Source organism: Lonchura striata, chromosome 11 (assembly GCF_050655825.1).
Source record: "Lonchura striata isolate lonStrDom1 chromosome 11, ASM5065582v1, whole genome shotgun sequence".
Taxonomy (NCBI): domain Eukaryota; kingdom Metazoa; phylum Chordata; class Aves; order Passeriformes; family Estrildidae; genus Lonchura; species Lonchura striata.
Genome location: NC_140713.1, coordinates 6,515,387 through 6,533,233, shown reverse-complemented (window position 1 = coordinate 6,533,233; position 17,847 = coordinate 6,515,387). Strand labels below are relative to the sequence as shown.

Sequence of the window (17,847 nt, the reverse complement as noted above, 5' to 3'; positions counted from 1 at the left end):
TTGAAAGTAATTATCAATTTATTTAAAAAAACAACAACAAAAAAAAAAAAAAACCTGTTCCAAGAACCAATTAATTGATTATACAAGGACCTTTCCAATGTGCATAGGGTCCACCTGAGTGAAGTTTCTGCTAAAGTGGAGACCAACTTTTACTACCAACTATATCACTCTAGATGTGAAAATGAGAGATTTCATCAGAAGTTCTGCTCCCTGAAATGCACACCTCTGAATTTACTTGCATATGGTATTCAGTGTGTCATGAGATGTAAAATAAGAGATGTATGAATGAGTCACATCAGAAACTTTAAATACTTTAGGATGCATTCACTTAATCTGCTTAACTTCAATTAAACCTTTCATAACGATTATTCATATTCATGTCATCTTCCTGCACTACTAACTTGAAACTGTGAAGAGTCACAAAGGCCACAGAGCTGGGAGAACTAGGAAATTGTGGGCTGAAATGGTAGTTTTCTTTAAAAGGCAGGCATGAAAGTATGAAAGGACCAAAGATCAGTTCTCTTTGACTGTGGCTGTAATGAAGGCTGCTTTAGAGCCTAGACAAATGCCAGTGCAGTTACTCCCATCCAGGATAATGCCACTGTGTTCTGGGGTTTGGTCCCTGTGTTTGCTCTTATTTGCACTGAAATTGTCCCTTGACTAAACAAATGCTTCATAAAATGTTTATTCATTTGACATCTTCCCTGTACAGCGAACACAACTGTGTCTATTTAAAATCATTGCTAACATTTTTAAATAAGCTGAACTGTAACACAGGGAACTCTTAAATAATTACATTAATTGCTAATTTCTGTGTCTAGGTTTGTTAAGTGCTTGTTTCCATGTCACTAAACAATCTACTTTAATATGTTGTTTATTTAGTCCAAATGCACACACACCAATTTTGAAAGCAGCCACTCATCTGAAACTATAGAAGTAATGAATCTTTAGTGTAGTGCAAAGCAGGGAATTAACTGGTTCCTTCAGTGCTTTTGCAATTTATTTTTGTATGCTTAGATGCAAAAGAGTTTATAGATTAAAAACAGGGGTACTGGCTATATTTGACTGAAACTGGACAGTAGTTTAGGCATGGGGGAAAGATGTATGGACAGCAAATACAGTCAGTACTCTAAGGCCTCTAAGAATGTGTAACTTGACATTGAAAAGTTAATTCTTTGCTCCTGAAAGAGATGTCCTGGTGTGGTCTCAAAACCAGTGCAATTTCTTTTCTATTTTTTTCACTGTCCCTCACCTTGACCTGTTCTCTGCCATAAACCTCTTGAATGCTGACTGCTGATTGTAGTACACTGGGAAGTGATTTTTGAGAGCAGTGTAACTGGAGAACACCTAAGCATATTTAAATAAAAGCAAGTTTGAACAGAGCTCCTCCCCCTGGCAAGGAAACTCACTCTGTAATGTGCTCGATTGCTCTGACACCTAAAACACAAACATGCCAACGATGCTGTTACTGCCAAAGGTGTGTAATCAATTCCTCAGTTCTCACATTCAATTACTATTTATGTTAATAGGAACCAGACTGTACCCTTGAGTAAATGGTGCTCAATACAATTACTTTTATTTCTGTTTGGCTGATTTTCATGTGTGTTAAGTGCTTTCAACTCCCAGTGGACTGAGAAACTTCTCATTTCCACTGCTTTTGAAAATGATACCAGTTATCACTAAAACATATTAGGTGACCTAAAGAACATAGGAAAAAATATCCATTAATTTAATTTCAAAATACAGGCTGGCATATTTCCTTCCTAGACAGTCTCCTGTGAAACTCTGTCAATCACAGACGATATTTTTGGCGTGCTGAGAAGGATCCTTCCCTGGCTGTGCTCAGAATGTTTCTCCATAAAGGGCCTTGTTCTAATGGAGATGGGATATTGCTATAATTTGCTTGCCTGATTGCTCTCTCGAGAGAATTGAACAAGTGCACGTATCATTAAGCTACTTAGGACAACAGATTCTGCATGGAAAAGCTTTACTGGATTAGCCTTTGCTTTTGTATTTCCTGTGTAGTAAAACACATTTGCCAGATGCTGGAATCAGCAGGGCTGGAGAGAAGTGGTAACAATCATTTTCCACCAAAAAGCAGCATAGGAGCCTTTGCATTGTCCAAAAGGACATTTTTCATTGTTAGCATGTTCAGTCATCTTTAATTTAGGATAGAACAACTTATGAAACAAGATTAATAAAAATACTTTGGTACTTCAGTTTTATCTGTCTATTTCAGAAATTGTTCTTGATTGTTTAAGTCCTAACAAGCATGACAGTGAGACCTTGATGTACTACTTAAACCGGTATAAAATCCACAGTCATAAAACTTTAAGTAATGCTTACATTACTTTCACTGAGCAAAGTACTCCTGACAGTAGCTGTTTGTGTTGATTTGTTACTATTCATTTATTCTTTCCCTGTGCTTCACATTGCTACCTAATTGTGATGCTGTACTGAGAAAGCAATATCAAAGTAATTTTCCACAACATTAGTTACAATTTTCTTCTGATCTTCCAAGTGAAAAAATCCCATCCTGTTGGCTTCTGTGAGCATATAAACCTTGATTACATTTATCTGTTGGAAACCAATGCTTACCAAGTACATGTGCCCAGGATAGTGGGCGTAGGGCCTTTTTTGCTGATTGACAAACATGCTGCCTGTGTAGTTTCTTTATATAACACACATCACTCTGAGCAGATATATTTAAGACAGACAGCCATTTGGGGTGGGCAGAACAGATTTCCCAAAGCAATATATGAAATACAGCAGATATTCCTGTGGTCATTATAGAGACAATAACTTAGAACAGTTGTTTTCTTGGTGTGTATGAAGAGTGCTCTTACTGGAGGAACTCAGGATAAATTCTAAGTGCTATGTTTATACCGAATGGAGGAACACAATGTTACTGTTATAATTCTCCCAGTATAATTATATATGCCCCCTGCACATGCATCAGTGCCCAAATACAGGCTGGGCAGAGAGTGGATTGAGAGCAGGAGGACTTGGGGGTCTTAGTGGCTGAGAAGCTCAACATGACCTGCACTGGCAACCCAGAAAGCCAACCCTGTCCTGGGCTGGACATCAGTGTTGGCAGAATGTCAAGGAAGGTGATTCTGCCGCTCTGCCCCGCTCAGGTGAGACCCCCACCTGCAGAGCTCTGGGGTCTCCAGCACAGGAAGGACATGGAGCTGCTGGAGAGAGTCCAGAGGAGGCCACGGAGGTGCTCCAAGGGCTGGAGCCCCTCTGGAGGCAGGCTGAGAGAGGTGGGGCTGCTCAACTGGAGAAGAGAAGGCTCCAGAGAGACCTTAGAGCCCCTTCCAGGACCTAAAGGAGCTCCAAGGGAGCTGAAGAGGGACTTGGGACAAGGGCTGGGACAAAAAGACAAGAAAGAATGGTTTCAGACTGGAAGAGGATGGAGTTGGATCAGATGCAAGGAGGAAATTCTTGCCTGGGAGGCATTGCCACAGGTTGCTCAGAGAATCTGTGCATGCTTCATCCCTGGAAGTGTTCGAGGCCAGAATGGCTTTGAACAACCTGAACTAGTGAAAGGTGTCCCCAGCCCAGGGCAGTGGATCTCAAGCTGGAAGATCTTCAAGGTTCCCTTCCACCCCAAACCATTTTACATCTCTATGATTTCATTATATAAAACTTGCCTTCTGCAATAATCATACCATTATTCTTAAACAGACATGCTAAAGGATTTGTTCTAAGTCAAGCACATTTACACATGGTGCACAAGAAAAATTTAATACATATATCCTCATCCTAATGCTAATGCATAAATCTCTTGTCTGTGACAAGATATTAAACAGGAAAAAGAACTTTACAGTAACACAATATTTAGCCACTCCACCACTGTGCTGGTCCTGAAACTGATGCCGGTTTGAGTTTGCCTTTTTTTCTATGTTCTCTGTATTTTTGCACATATATTTGTAGCTTTGTAGCCTATTGTACTAGTAGCTAGTTTTCCCGGTAATTTTCCATGGCCTTTCCCTAGGCAGAAAGACAAATCAAATTCCAGAGCTCCAAGCCCCAGGGGGTACAAGGCCCCTCTCCTATCTTGGTTCTTCCTGGAAACCAAGGTCGAGAACAACTCTTCCAGATCCATTTCATGGACAAAGCACAGCTACTGCTGAGGGGGGGGACTCCAGAGAGGGGCTTGACCTGGGGGGGAATTGGATCACCCTTGTCCTTCTAACTGGTGCTTTTTATCAATTATGCTAATTTCCTAAAACCTATAAATATGTACTCATCCCTGTGGGGGTGAGCTTTTGTGGACAGCTTTCCATAAGTGCTCCTGAAGGCCTTTAAATAAAGATCCACTTTTATAATACCTCCTTGTTGCTGTTGAGGCAGGACAGGAATGAGAAGACTGACTCAGAAGGCTGCTGAGAGTAAAACTCCCCTTTATTCAAAATACACTGCTCTTTTATACAGAGCTCTGTGAGGACCAGTTCCATTGGTCCTGAAGTGGAAACAACTTACACCATTGGTGCAGAGTGCCTGATGCACAGTGATAGAACTTCACTATAAATAATGTGAACAACAAGAGAGATAAAGAATTATTTACATTCTTCCCCAGCTCTTTCCCAGGCTTCTGCCTGGTTAGAAACTCTCCATTTCTCTCTTTGACTGAATCTGAGACCCACACCTCCTTACTAAAATTATCTCGAGTTTCACTTCCAGGTTGGAGAAAAGGCAACAGAAGCTCAAAAGAGAAGGGTCCTGTCCAGCCTGTGGTAGCAGGGGGCCTCTTCAGCATAGCATGTGCTCCCTCTGTGTCAGGGTCTGCAGTGACAGAGCCAGCAGGGCTGATGAGCCCTTCCAGCCTCGGCCACGGCCACTGCACCTCCTGAGATCCCTGAGGTCATGGGCTCTGAGAGCTGCGTTTGGGCAGGACAAGAGGGAGCAGCTTGGACCAAAAACAACACTGAGAGAAGAGCTGAAGGGCACAGCATATCCTGAGAGATCTCAAGTGGATTTCAAACACTACACAAACTCCTGAGCCGCAGAGCAGCCAGTCCGTGGGCTGGAGACAGGACTGTGGTAATGAAGAGCAGGTGGTGGGTGAGGTTCTGAGAACCACTGCTTCCACATGGGACACAGTAAATAGCTGTACCACAGTCCCCATGGCTGGGCAGCACTTGAGACTGTGCTCTGTGGACTGTGGTCACAAGAGAGGGTATTTTAAAATGGCATTGATTTTTCTAATAGGAGGTTTTGCCACATAAAAACTAGAGAAAGTATTAGTAATCTTCTAGGTAAGTCTGTGGGGGGAAAAACTATTGCATTTTTGCCATATGATTAATGAATTCACAAACCTGTAAGAGTTTTCAGTTAGAACTTTTAAGATTAATATATATGACCACATGCTCATCTGGGAGCTGAAAAAGGTGTAAAATACATCTCAAAGGATCCATATTATAAAAGCTTCTAAAGGGTGAAAACACAGAATGGCTTTGCACCCTGATTGTATCAAAATTTGAAAGTCAAATATGAATATAACCAAGCCTGAAACTCATCTGACTGAGATTTTCCAGTGATTGCCATCTTACCTCATTGACCAGTTTCTAACATTATTCTATCATCCTCTTTATTTTCTGCTTTACTGAGGGTGTGATGGGGAGGAGAGGGAAGAAGGAGAGATGTGGGGCAGGGCTGGCACAGGGATGCTGCTGTCCCTGACAGCACAAAGGAGCCACAGCAAATATTGCAGCAGCCTTAGAGCAAACATCAGTACTACAGCTATACTGAAAATTACTTTTTCAGAGCACACACACCTTGTTACTCACAAACTATAATCCTATTCCCATCTCCATGTTTACTGTACATTTCCATAATGCTGTCCCAGTGCACGGTGCACCATTTATTTGCCAGAATGGAAAATTTGTATGAAAACAGTTGAAAATGAACTAGCATTGTATAATTTTGGAGGTAATTTTCCTGCCATTTGCATCTTACTGCTCTTATAAGGTAGAAGCCATTTAATCTGCTTCTCAGCTGGCAGTATCAGCAGAAACAACGAGCAAAGAATATGGTGACTGTAGCAGAGGTGAGGTGGCTTGCTGGTGCTCTTTTGAGGCAGAAAAAATATCTGTTATGTGTGTGAGGGAAGTTCTGCCAACTCAAGAGAGGTTGAACCTTCTGCACTCATGTACTCTGTCTTCTTAAACTGAACTTCCCCAGACAAAGAACTTCCCTGTAGACTGGTTCACAATGGTCTGCAGTTACTGGGACAAAAAGAGAAATACCTGTTTCCTTGTCTGCCAAGGCAAGGCACTTAGTAGAGTCTTATGAGTATGATATTCCCTTTTCTGCTGCTTGAAATGGTTGTGGTTTAGACTGTGAGTGTGAACCTGGTTGTTTTTCACATTGCAAAGTGCTAGCAAAGACTTCATCAGCCTACTGCTATAAGGGATCAAACACTGGCCAGATGGTTTCAAAGGAAACCCTGCACCACACTGCCAGTGCAAATCTGCTCAAAAGAAATGTAGTCTAGTGTAGAAAGCAATAAAAAATAAGCTGTTTTATCACCCATCTACCATATTGAGATTGTCTCCTACAATCGTCTCCCTGCTTTCATGACTGTGCCATATTCTTGTCAGTCTTATAAAAATGCAGCATTTATTTATTACATGGTATTGAAAAGGTACCTTGTTTTGCCCCATTTTTTTCTTTTTGTTTTCCCTTTTCTTTCTTTTAGTTTCAGTTTCTGTTAATATTCTTGAGCGTAAAGCCTAGTAAAGTAATTACAGCTCTTATGCTGTAGCACAGCAGACCAGCATTTATTTGACCAGTACTTCCTGTCAAGCATCAGCAAGTTTTTCACAGCAGTCACAGCACTGAGGTGTTGAGACTGTGGAACTGGGATCCAAAGCTGCTGTGATTTGTTCCTGTCTTGCCCTACTGCTCATAGATTGTGCTCTGTTGTGTTATATCAGGCAATTCACCCATTCAGTGTTCCCATTTCCTCTTATAAAGGGAATTCTCTGCAGAGGATTCAAGGTAGCTAAGGACTTTTAGCTACCATGGCTAAAAACCAAACCCTATTAACTATGATCTTATCACCAAATCCAGTGCATTCCCAGCAGCAGTTACAATCCCACTGCAGTGGTGCACACACACATCAGATGACTGAACCAGGTCCAGTGCCCATTTATTTGATGCCATAAATACCATGTCACCTAATCCCAAATGTATTTATTAGCAAAAAACAGAGTGATGTAGTGCTGACTCACCTGTAGGGCAGCTTTCACTTCCACAAATTTCCCTATCCTCTGTCCTCCTGTGAGCATTTCTTCTCTGACTTGCTAAAAAAAAAGTAAAATAAAAGATTTGATATTTCTTTTGAAGCTTAGTTTTAAAAACTGTCAGAGGTTGACACTTTGTTGTTGTGTCTGGCAAAAAAGAAAAAGCAACCTGCCATCTCTGAGCTGCATTCATTTATGGTGCTTGGCAGCATCTCACGGGCAAAACTCAGCTGCAGCGTGTCAGAGCACTCTCAGAATGGCAGCTTTCTGAAAGTATATTCCCAGGGAATGAGCCTGCATGCATCTAAGATTCCCCTGGACACTTTCAGAAGCATTACAAAAGTGTGCAAAAGTTGATCAGCAGACTGTAATTTCACCTCAAAACATTTATTCTAAATATAAGAGTGTATTTAATTTTCCATAGAAAACATGTCTGCACTAGAAAGCCTCCTTCCATATGTCAGTTGTCATTCAATTTGCATGACTTTTAAAATGTAGTAACATCATGAGGAGCTTAAGTCAGTTTAAAATACTTCCTGGATTTTTCTGCAGTTTATGCAGTTTTAAACGTGTTTTATAAATGTTTCCATTTCTGAAAGTTATTAATATTCCCTTAAAAGCTTAAGCAAAACTTCCTCTCTCCAGCAATATCATCCTTTTTCATTTAGTAAACATTAATTTTCCTTTCATGATTCTAGTGGAGCTTGAAATTAAAGGTGGCTTTCTTCCCTATTATGGCTTTCTTTGTGAATCAACATCAAAACTGCCAGTTTAGTGCTTTAGCACCAGTCAAGAGAGCAAAAAACCAAAGTAACTGATCTTGTGTAGGCCCTACACAAGATCAACTTCTTGGGGACATCTTTATAATTTTCTCCAAACAAACAATCTATCTATTTTTGAAAATAAATGACTGGACTGAGATCCATCACCACTTGATATACACAAGGTGGTTAATTGATTTAATTTTATTCTGTATAGACCCTCTTCTATAAGACACTATCTCATAGCAATAGTGCAGTGAAATAGTGCAATAAAGCACTTCCCTATCAGCTGAGTGGCTCAGCTGCAAATTCTACTGCAATGCCTCAAGGGCTCTGCTGCCCAAGGGTCAGAATATTCTGCATCTTGTGAAATTAAGTCCCATCTTTGTCAGGTTTTGGTCTCTGCCACTTCAGAAGATCTATGTAGTGATTAAGGGTCAAAATGCTCCTGCCAGGCCCTTCCTGTGCTGCCACTTATGCACATCAGGGCAACTGAGAGATGCTCTTTCCCTCTTTTCTTTAGAATCACTGTCCATAGCTACAGAAATTGAATCTTTTGGGTCTTCTGTTCCTGTCCTTGGTTGGAAACCAAACCTTTTCTCACACAACTCTTGACAGGGACTGGATGTCTGATGTTTTGCTCCTTGTGGCACATTAGCCAAGAAATCTGTGTTTGCAGACTTTGAGTATCCCTAAATGAGGAAAGCAAAACCTGCTGTGCCCCCGAGGATGTGTGTGCACATGGGCCTGGGGGGAGGCAGGGGCCTCAAGTCCCTTTATGCAGCAATTTGCTAAAAGCAGGGTGTGAATGAAATTCCTCAGCCTCAAAAAGGCACTGGCTCCACTGCCCTGTTCTTTTTTTTTTTTTTTTCTTGTGCTCCACTGTCCTGTTCCTTTTGTCTTCTAATTAATTTACCTTTCTCCTACATTTGGCAGTTCTGAGCTTCCTGTAATGATGGCACAGATAATGCTTGGGACAAACAAATGTGTATTAGCTTTAGAATTACTTCAGGCTTGAATTTAGTGGAGTCTTTGGATGGGGCCTGCACCCACTGCATCAGAGTGGCTGGTGTGGAAGCAGAGGACACATACAAGTCCTTTTTGTGGCCAGGAGGACAAAAAGCACAAGCCTAAACAGAAGAAATTGTCACTTGTCTAGTGGCTGCTTGAGAGGGGTGGGAGGGGAGTTCCCTTTTCTTGACCTGCAGGTAGTGGACAAGGGCCAAGGTCCTACATACCAATTTCCAGCTTGTTACATTTTTTTTCTTTACTTGTTTGACCTGTCTTCATTTGTTAATGAAGTCCTGCACAACTTAATACCCCTAAGTCAAACCACAGGAGAAATTATAGACAGCAATCACTGCCGCTCTGTAGGAGTGGAATGCAGCTTTAATTGGGCCCTCCTAATTGTGTGTGCAGCTGCTCAGGAAAACGTGATGAGGCTTATCTCATACAGGAAAACAAACTCAGCTCACTATTCCACTGTAAACAAATGAGAAGGTGTGTGTTCAAATGGTCACAAAAGTAAATATACCCACCTGCAGGTAGGCACGAGGAATTTTATGCCACAGCAAAGCAATTCTGTACTCATTGAGACTTCAATGTAGTTCACTGTAATTGTTTAAAACTAAAGACTGTGTGGAGAACATAAACAGAGCGGGGATACCATTCACATGCATAAAGCAAACATCAGCCCCTCAGCCACCGAGTTCACTTGGGTACTGTGAGCAGCCAACACTGACAGTACAAACCAATCCTGTGCTTTTCTGTGAGCTGTTAAATTGAAACCTGCCCCTCCCCTTCATTCAGCTCCAGAGATGCTATTTCCTTGTAAACTGGAGGCATCCTTAAATCCTACATAATTAAAATGCCCATTATTCTGCATTTATGAGCTGTTCATTGTCCTACTAGTGAAGGGAATTAAGTTGCTCAAGAATGTACCAGTCAGGTGTTATTTAACACCTCTGCACTGGTGATGTGGGTGTTCAGTGCTGCATGTTACACCACATCCCTGCCTGCTCCAGTGGCGTGTGCCACCAATACCTGCAGAAAGCTTCTTGGCATGATTTATATTTTGTAGGAGAAAAACAAAATGAACAGACCTCACAAAACCATTATAACAACAGTGTTAAAACAAAAGGCATGTGATCTCTCCTATATCTCTCTTACGTGAGTGGAAGAGGAACAGGAAAAGAAAAAAAGATGTGTGCAGCAGCAGAATGGTGGGCAAGGAGGTCTGAGAAACATCAGCTGAGACAACTTTCTTTTCTGTTATTCACATTTGAAATTATCTAATAAAAGAAGCTTTGTGGGGTTTTTGTTGGAAAACATACAGAGGGACTAGTTCTGCTAGTTACTTTAACATTTTTAAAAGGAAAAATATTATTAAAATGAAAATTTTTAATTAGGTGAGAATATAACAAAATTTATTGCAGTTTTATAATGCATGTTAATAGACAATGGATCCAGACTCTGTGTGACTGAAGCTCCTGGGGTGCTACAATGGAGACAAGGGAAGTAGGAAGGAAATGTACATTTACTAAAGTTACCTTACAGTAGTTAACAAACCTGGAATTTGTAAAGCATTAAATATTTCCAAGGATCAGTAATGATATAATTATATGATACTTCCATATCAAATCTTTGGAACATAATACATTCTTAATGTCTACACGTTTGCACACCATGTTTTTCCTCTTGCTTATTTCCAGAGATCAAATTATATATTCAGTATATTCTGATTATTCTCTGCCTTTTCCTCTAAAGGCAGTGGCTTCAATTCTTAATTGCGACCCAGTGGAGATAAGTTCACCACAACATAATTTAATGAACTGTGGAAGAGTTACCTCTTTCTGCATGAAGTATCAAGCTGCATGTCAGAGAAAGAATATCTCCTAGGTGATGTTTCAGTAGATACTAATTAAGTAAGACATTTCCTACAATAATATCACCCACACACAAATGCAGCCCTTCCCCCCAAGTTGGACAATACATAAAGTGAATTAATAATCCAAGGAGACCATTCCTAAAAGAAATTCAGTACCACAATCTCTTTTCTCCATGAAACCACAGATTAGAAATCAGAAACCTACAGTACACACAAGGCATTTTCCTGGCTTTCCCCTTCAGCTTCAATGGCTGAAATGTACTTTATTTACCCTTCACATCAGGCTTGGATGTGCCATCACCAGAGTCCCCTCCAAGTGTGGAGGCTTTCCTTTTTGCCCTAAGTGATGCTGAGCAGGTCAGCAGCAGCACTCAGCACACACAGCTGCCAGCTCAGCCCCCCTGCCCCCTTTACTGGGGTTTTTGGGAAGAGATTTCTGCAGCACCAGCCTTGCTGTATTTTTAAGTTATTTATATTTTTGTGTAGGGAAAGAAACTCGGACTTTAAAACATCCCCTGTGAGGTGGCCTGGGGAGCAGGACTGAGCTGCCCCCATCTCTCTCCCCCATCTCCCTGCCCTCCTTCATCTCCCTCATCCACACCTGCTGGCTGCAGCCTGTCCCTTCCTGAAATAGATAAGGCATCCTTGTGTCCCTTGTGCTTTGTATATTTTTGTTGCAATTTAATCTTAATTAGATTTCAATTCCTCAAATTAGGGCATGCAAGTCAACTGCTGGCTCCTACTGAGTTCAGAAGGGTGTGTGGATTTTTTGGCATTTTTACATCATTCAGCCACTTTCATCACAGCTTCCACACCACCACTCACAGATAGTCATGTGATTTAAATGAAAGATGTTTCACAAAGAACTGCTGAGGCAGCATTTCAAAAATTCTGAATATTTTAATATTCATTAATTAAATGTTTCTGTGTTTCTGTCCTTTTAGCAATCAACCACTGATGCTGTTAAAACATTAAAATGAAAGCCTAATTAATAATATTCCAAGAGAAACCCTATTTGCTACAACAGCAGCTGCAATTAGCAAGGCAAACCATCTTCTTGTAGTCATTTAGAGGAACCAGAAGCAAGCACAAAACTTTGGTCTTGATAGAAGCAAATTATTTGCCGCGTCCTTCTCCATGAAGAAGGTGCATGGTGTTAGAGGCACACCTTGGGAAAAGGCAATTCTGCTTTCAGGCTGTGACTTTGCTTCCTAAACAAAGCATTTATTAGACCTGTTCCACACAATGACTGTTTTTATAGCCTAGTTGCATGAATCTGTCTTTTTTTTTTTTTTTTTTTTTTTTTTTTTTTTTTTTTAATTTAACAAGCTTAACTATTTTTTGTCAGGAATTTCCCAAAACTAAGATTCCTTGAATTCACAGCTGCATTTGGATTATATGTCCATCTTCCCCACAGCTGTGACTTAGCAGGAGGGCACCTGGAAAATGGGAAGTGGGAATCCAGGTGCAGGTGGCTAAGCAGGATTTCAGACACAGAATGAAACAATCCACAGGTTGTTTCACTGATAATTTCACTGTTTCCAACCATAAGGAGGAGCTGAAGTCAGACCCCCAAGGAGGGGTGACCAGGTTAGGGTATGCAAAATATGTAACCCTTCTACACCACATTTTCAAGTCCATGGATTGCTTTTAAGGTAACTAAAAGGTCCAAACAAAGGGAAAACAAGAAAGCTTACACCTAGCAAACCTCAATATAATGAAGTCTTTATGTCCACAAAATAATTTTAGGGGCACAGACTTAATGGATATTGAAGCTCCAGTTTAAAGGGTATAGTAACCAGAAATGCATCTAAAGCTATGCATTTGGTTTGAACTATAAACCAGAAATAATCTCTCCAAAAGGAGGTTGAAGCAAAGCATATTAGGAGTGCTCCACACCAGATACAAATAACCACCCAGCTGGAAAGCTGCATTTCCTCCGTGGGCCAGTGCAGAAGGATGCTCAGCAGTAAACGTGCCTGTGCTTAATGGCCCTTTTTGCAGCCCCACTCAAGTTTACAGGAAAAAATCCCAACCCCACATTTCTTCAGAAGCCATATTTGCTTTGTCACTGCTCAGAGAACTTTTGAGGATGAGCCTTTGAGGATGCAGAGCTCTCTTCCCCTCCCTGTGGTTCTCTGTGCTGCTCATCCATGGCTCCAGCTGTGTACAGATCACCTTAAATACACTCCAACTTCTCACAGCAACCACATTTTAACCCTCCTGCAAACATACACATTTCAGATCTCTTCTAACATTTCTTTCTATATCTGAAACAGCAGAAAGGTATATCTGGGGAAATAACCAATGCTTCAGAATGGTTAGTCTGGTTTAAAATTCATTTTTCCCAAAAAGTGATGCAGAAGTGATGCACGGAGCCTCTGCTACAGCTGATGCAACCTCATCCTTTAAGCTGTACTTCTATTCATCCCTGCCCCTCTGCCCAGACAGCAGTGCAAGCCCCTATGGAAGTGAGTGAGACTGGAAGGGGACAGTATCCAGAAATCCTACAGGCATTTCTGTAGGAAAGTTAGAGTGGGAAGGCCCTAAAGCAACAGGGTCAGCCTCAGCAGGTTCCAGTGACATCTCTGCTTTCAAACTGCTGGTGCACTGGGTACATGGATCTCCCTCTTATTGCTTCAGTTACTCATACACATAAATAGCTAATTTGCTCAATGATTATGCCTCCTAAAGCAGGTGGAGCTCCACGTACTTTAAAAATAGCTTTAGAAAACCTGATTCAAAGACTGTTGGAGATCTCAACTCGCCTTCAAGTGTGTCCCAAGAATTTATCAGTTCCTGCAGCCCCTGCTTCAATAGAGTTGAACTCAGCTTACTGAACATGATACTCTGCTTTTTTCTTATTACTGGTTAGAATTCTTATTCACAGTGCAGCACTTTGAATCAGAGGTTTTCCCCAGATGCCTCTGATGCTTATCCTCCTTTGTTAGAGAATGCTACTTCATCTTGCAGAGCTGGTGGCCTCTTTTCAAAATCTACCATGCTGCAAAGAATGATATTGTCAGACAGACTGATCTTTCTCCAATAGCTTTTGCAGCACTTTTGTTATAAAGATGTTAAAGATAACATGGAAGAGAAAAGGAACAGATTTAGAGTCTCGGGATAACAAAATACAAAGCGTGACAAAGAATCATAATACTGACACTTGTTATTGAAAGAGCTACTGAGTCTATTCTGAGTTTGGGGGAAGTATAAGGGAAATGAGTAATGTAGGTTGCTAAAAATAATAAATTATTTTCGTGAGAAATGGTAACAATATTCTTTTTAAAGATTATTCATTGCTTTGTTTCATTGCTGTAACTGATACTTAATTGTGCTAACTGGAAAGAGCATCAGTCCAAGATAGCACACCTTCAGCAGTCTCAGCCTCCAATTCACAGTTAAGTTAATCAGGGAGCTATTAAGTACAATAGAAGGCCAGGAATAGCATGAATATCATGGGAACAGAAAGCCACAGCACTTACTCTAGCTCTGTGAAAGAGAAATTATAATGAACTGATTTTAAAATGCATTGATATGGAGAGTCCTTAGTAACATTACACTGACTTAAAGTGATGGCCCAGCTTTTGCTCACAGGACCAAGGTCTGTATGCAAATTGCTAGATGGTGTTTGCCCAAAGAAGAAAATATCTCAATCCATCACTTACTGGTAACTCTATGTTAGAAGATTTATACTGGTGCTAAATACTTTGCAAAACCTGAGATACCAAAGAGTAGAAAGTCCCCTAGAGAAGATCTAGTTAGAGGTACAGGGGCAAAGCACAAGGTTCATTACACAACTACATGTCCAAAGACAGCTTGTGCAAGAGTGAAAGAGATTCTTTTAATATCCTCCTTCATAGGTATTGTTGTATTCTTCAAGTAAACACAAAGTACAGGTCTCCCTAAACTCACCAAAGATTTCCTACTTGGTGGAGTTAGCCCTCCTCCCGTGAGAAAGAAAATCCCAAGGGAACAAGAAGCCCTGAGACAGTGCCTGCTGTCAGATAAAGCTTGGATCTCCTCATTGCTGAGGGACTGCCCCCTGTTCCCCATGGACAGAGCTGCAGTACCAGGAGAAGGTTCTTGGAGCAGACTTGGGCTGTTCCAGGGCTCAGAGCCCCAGTGTGCAGCCAACTGTTCCTGCATTCACTCCTGCAACGATTCTCTCTCTGCTGCACCTAGTGAACAAGTTTTAAAGGACACAAACACCAAGTGGAGAATGTGCCTGGTGGTCTCTCTCCACTTTTTCTTCCTTTCTGCCTTTGTAAACAAGTTAAAAATGCATCAAAGAGGAAAATTGCTAGTGACACTTCAGACCTTGCTGGGTCTCCTACCATTACCACTCTGAACAGCACAGAAAAGTAGTTATGCCAATTAAAAGGGTTAGAATAATCATTTGGAAATAGCAGAAGTCTAACTTGTCATTTTGAAGTCATCTAATACAATTTCTGAACTTTCTGGATTTTTTGCACAAAGTATTGTATCCTGCACAAGTCTTATAATTAAAACACTATCATAGTGAATAGCATCTACCAGAGTTGAGGATTAGGTGATCTTATTCCTGTCATAGGATTTGCCTGCTAATTGTCACTGAAATGGCAGCAGCCTCTGTTATTAGGAGCAGAGGAATTGCCATGGTGGCTCAGATCAGCAGCCCTTCTATCCATTAAAATATCCTGTCTTTAGCACCAAGCAGCATGTAATGGTTTAGAAGAAAAGGAAAAGTAGTCTGTTCTGGAATAAACTGCAGTCAGGTAAAGGTTCTTCAGTATTCTCATTACTAACACACAGGTTGTGCCCCAACCCAGGAGCACTCATATTTCTTACAGAACTCCTTTTATGTTGGCAAAGGAGCACAATCTTTTAACTTCCCATAATAAAATTCTCTTTCTGTGACCCCCCCAGAAAATGGCTTAATTCAGAAGACACACATTGTGATGGCTCTCCTTGTTCTTCATCTGAATTTGTTTGTGGCATCCTGGTCACACCCAGAGCAGCCCATGATGGTTGCATGGTTAGAACTTCATGAGAAACAAAGACCAAAAATTGAGGGGTTCACCCAGAAACGTGTGACACAGTAATGAAAAAACTGAGGTGCATAGAGAAGACTCTTTCCTACTGCTTATTCCTGAAATCATCAAGATTCAGGATCAGTTCAAGAAATCTTGGACTTCACAAGACAACATCAATTGTTGTGGGAATTGCAACTGAATTCAGTGATAACTCCTCCTGACTTTTATAAAACAAATTCAGGTATTTAGGCAGGGTTGTCAGGAAAGAGATGAGCTACAGCAGCTTCCCTGGGCAGCTTCCCAGTGACAAGGGATCCAGAGCACCAAAAAACCACCTTTGCTGCCCCAGCACAGTCCTGCCGTGTCACCCTATGTGCAGAATGTGCAAGGAAGGAGGATGCTGAGGAGGGAGAGGACTAGAGGTGGGTGATGTGAGAAGAGCAGCTCTCTGAATGCTTGTCCCATTAAAGCTCAAAACAATACCTCCCCATGGCTAGGTCACACATCAATCTGGTTCTGACTTTACTTGTAAGCTGAAATAATTTAATGGTTTGGAATTCTCTCTTTATATTCCAAAACCAAGTGATTTTTCTGAAAACTCGCACCATGACTTCTGCATTTTTGTTTCTATTGCATAAGACAAAAATAAGCTCTGAAAGCAGGACACTGCAATATCAGGTAATTATATCACAATACACTCAAGCTCTTTCAAATAATTAATTAGTCAAACTTGTGCTGCAGATTAATATTGGACCAAACTTGTCTATTAGGTAATTCAATGGACTCCAGTACCATTTAAGCAAGGGATGATCTGTTGCAACACATGTACTGTCTGTGGCTAATTTACTCTGGTTTCAAGCTTCTCCCTTGCACTGCTCTAGCTTGAAATCCTCTTGCAGTGCAGTTCCTATTTACTGGCTCGTGCTGACACATCCACTTTTTCTGATTTAATTCAAGAGAATTCAAAATGCACACATTGCCAAGGAAATTAATTTATTCAATGAGCCCAGCAATGTCTGCTCTTACTAATTCTGTAATGCTGGAATAAACAAAGTCAGAAATTATGCCTGGCTTTCTAGGCATCAATAAAACCTCAAAAAACTTCAAGGACTCATAAATTTCACTGTATAAAACCTGATATTAAGGCAACTCTTAACTTGGAAAATTCATATTACATTTTAACCAAACAACAAATGAAGCTAATACGTATTGATTGCATTAACAATTCATAAATGCACAGAAAAGAAATAAACAGTGTTTATAGCGTTGCCATGTCTTTGAGGCATTGATTAAGCTCTGTAGATGTTGGTCTGCCACTGCAGCAGCTGTTCAGCATGCCCAGTGTTTGTCCATCAATGGTTTTTGTCATTGGTCTGACTGGTCCTGCTCCTTCCAAGGCTGGTAGACATTTCAAAAAATGAACTGTCACCGTGGGATAATCAATTAATCAAGCGTGAATTGCTTGGCCGAACCTCCTAATGAACGTTAACATGTAAACACTTGTCAGACACTTGCAGACCAGAGGGTTTCTGTGGTTCTCCTGGTGCCTGGGAAACTGATGGCAGCACAGCCCGTGAGCACAGACCTATCTCATCGTGTTAATGATGCACATTGCTTACAAGGATTTCTTTAAAATAGATTAGCTGCAACCATAATGATTTTATTGATTTTACAATCTTTTCTCCTTCTGTGGAAATGGAGATGAATCTTTGCAGGAAGAAGTCGGTACCCTACAGGGACTAGGGAAGTAGGCAGGGTATGAATGTTTGATGCATTTTCATGAGCTCTCCACACAAAAGCAGTTTGTAGCCAATCCCTGTAATTACAATACTGCTTAGCAACACCCCAAAAGTCCTATTGCTATTTCAATGATAAGCCTCATTCATAGGGATTACATTTGTTAAATTAATATTAAAACTATTCAACAGTTC

General features: G+C 40.8%; 1 protein-coding gene across 4 annotated transcripts in view; it reads left to right on the top strand.

Moving 5' to 3' along the window:
• The window catches only part of CHST8 (carbohydrate sulfotransferase 8), a 180,798-nt gene that overhangs the window by 42,008 nt on the left and 120,943 nt on the right, over positions 1-17,847 (top strand). The gene's annotated exons all lie outside the window — the stretch shown is intronic.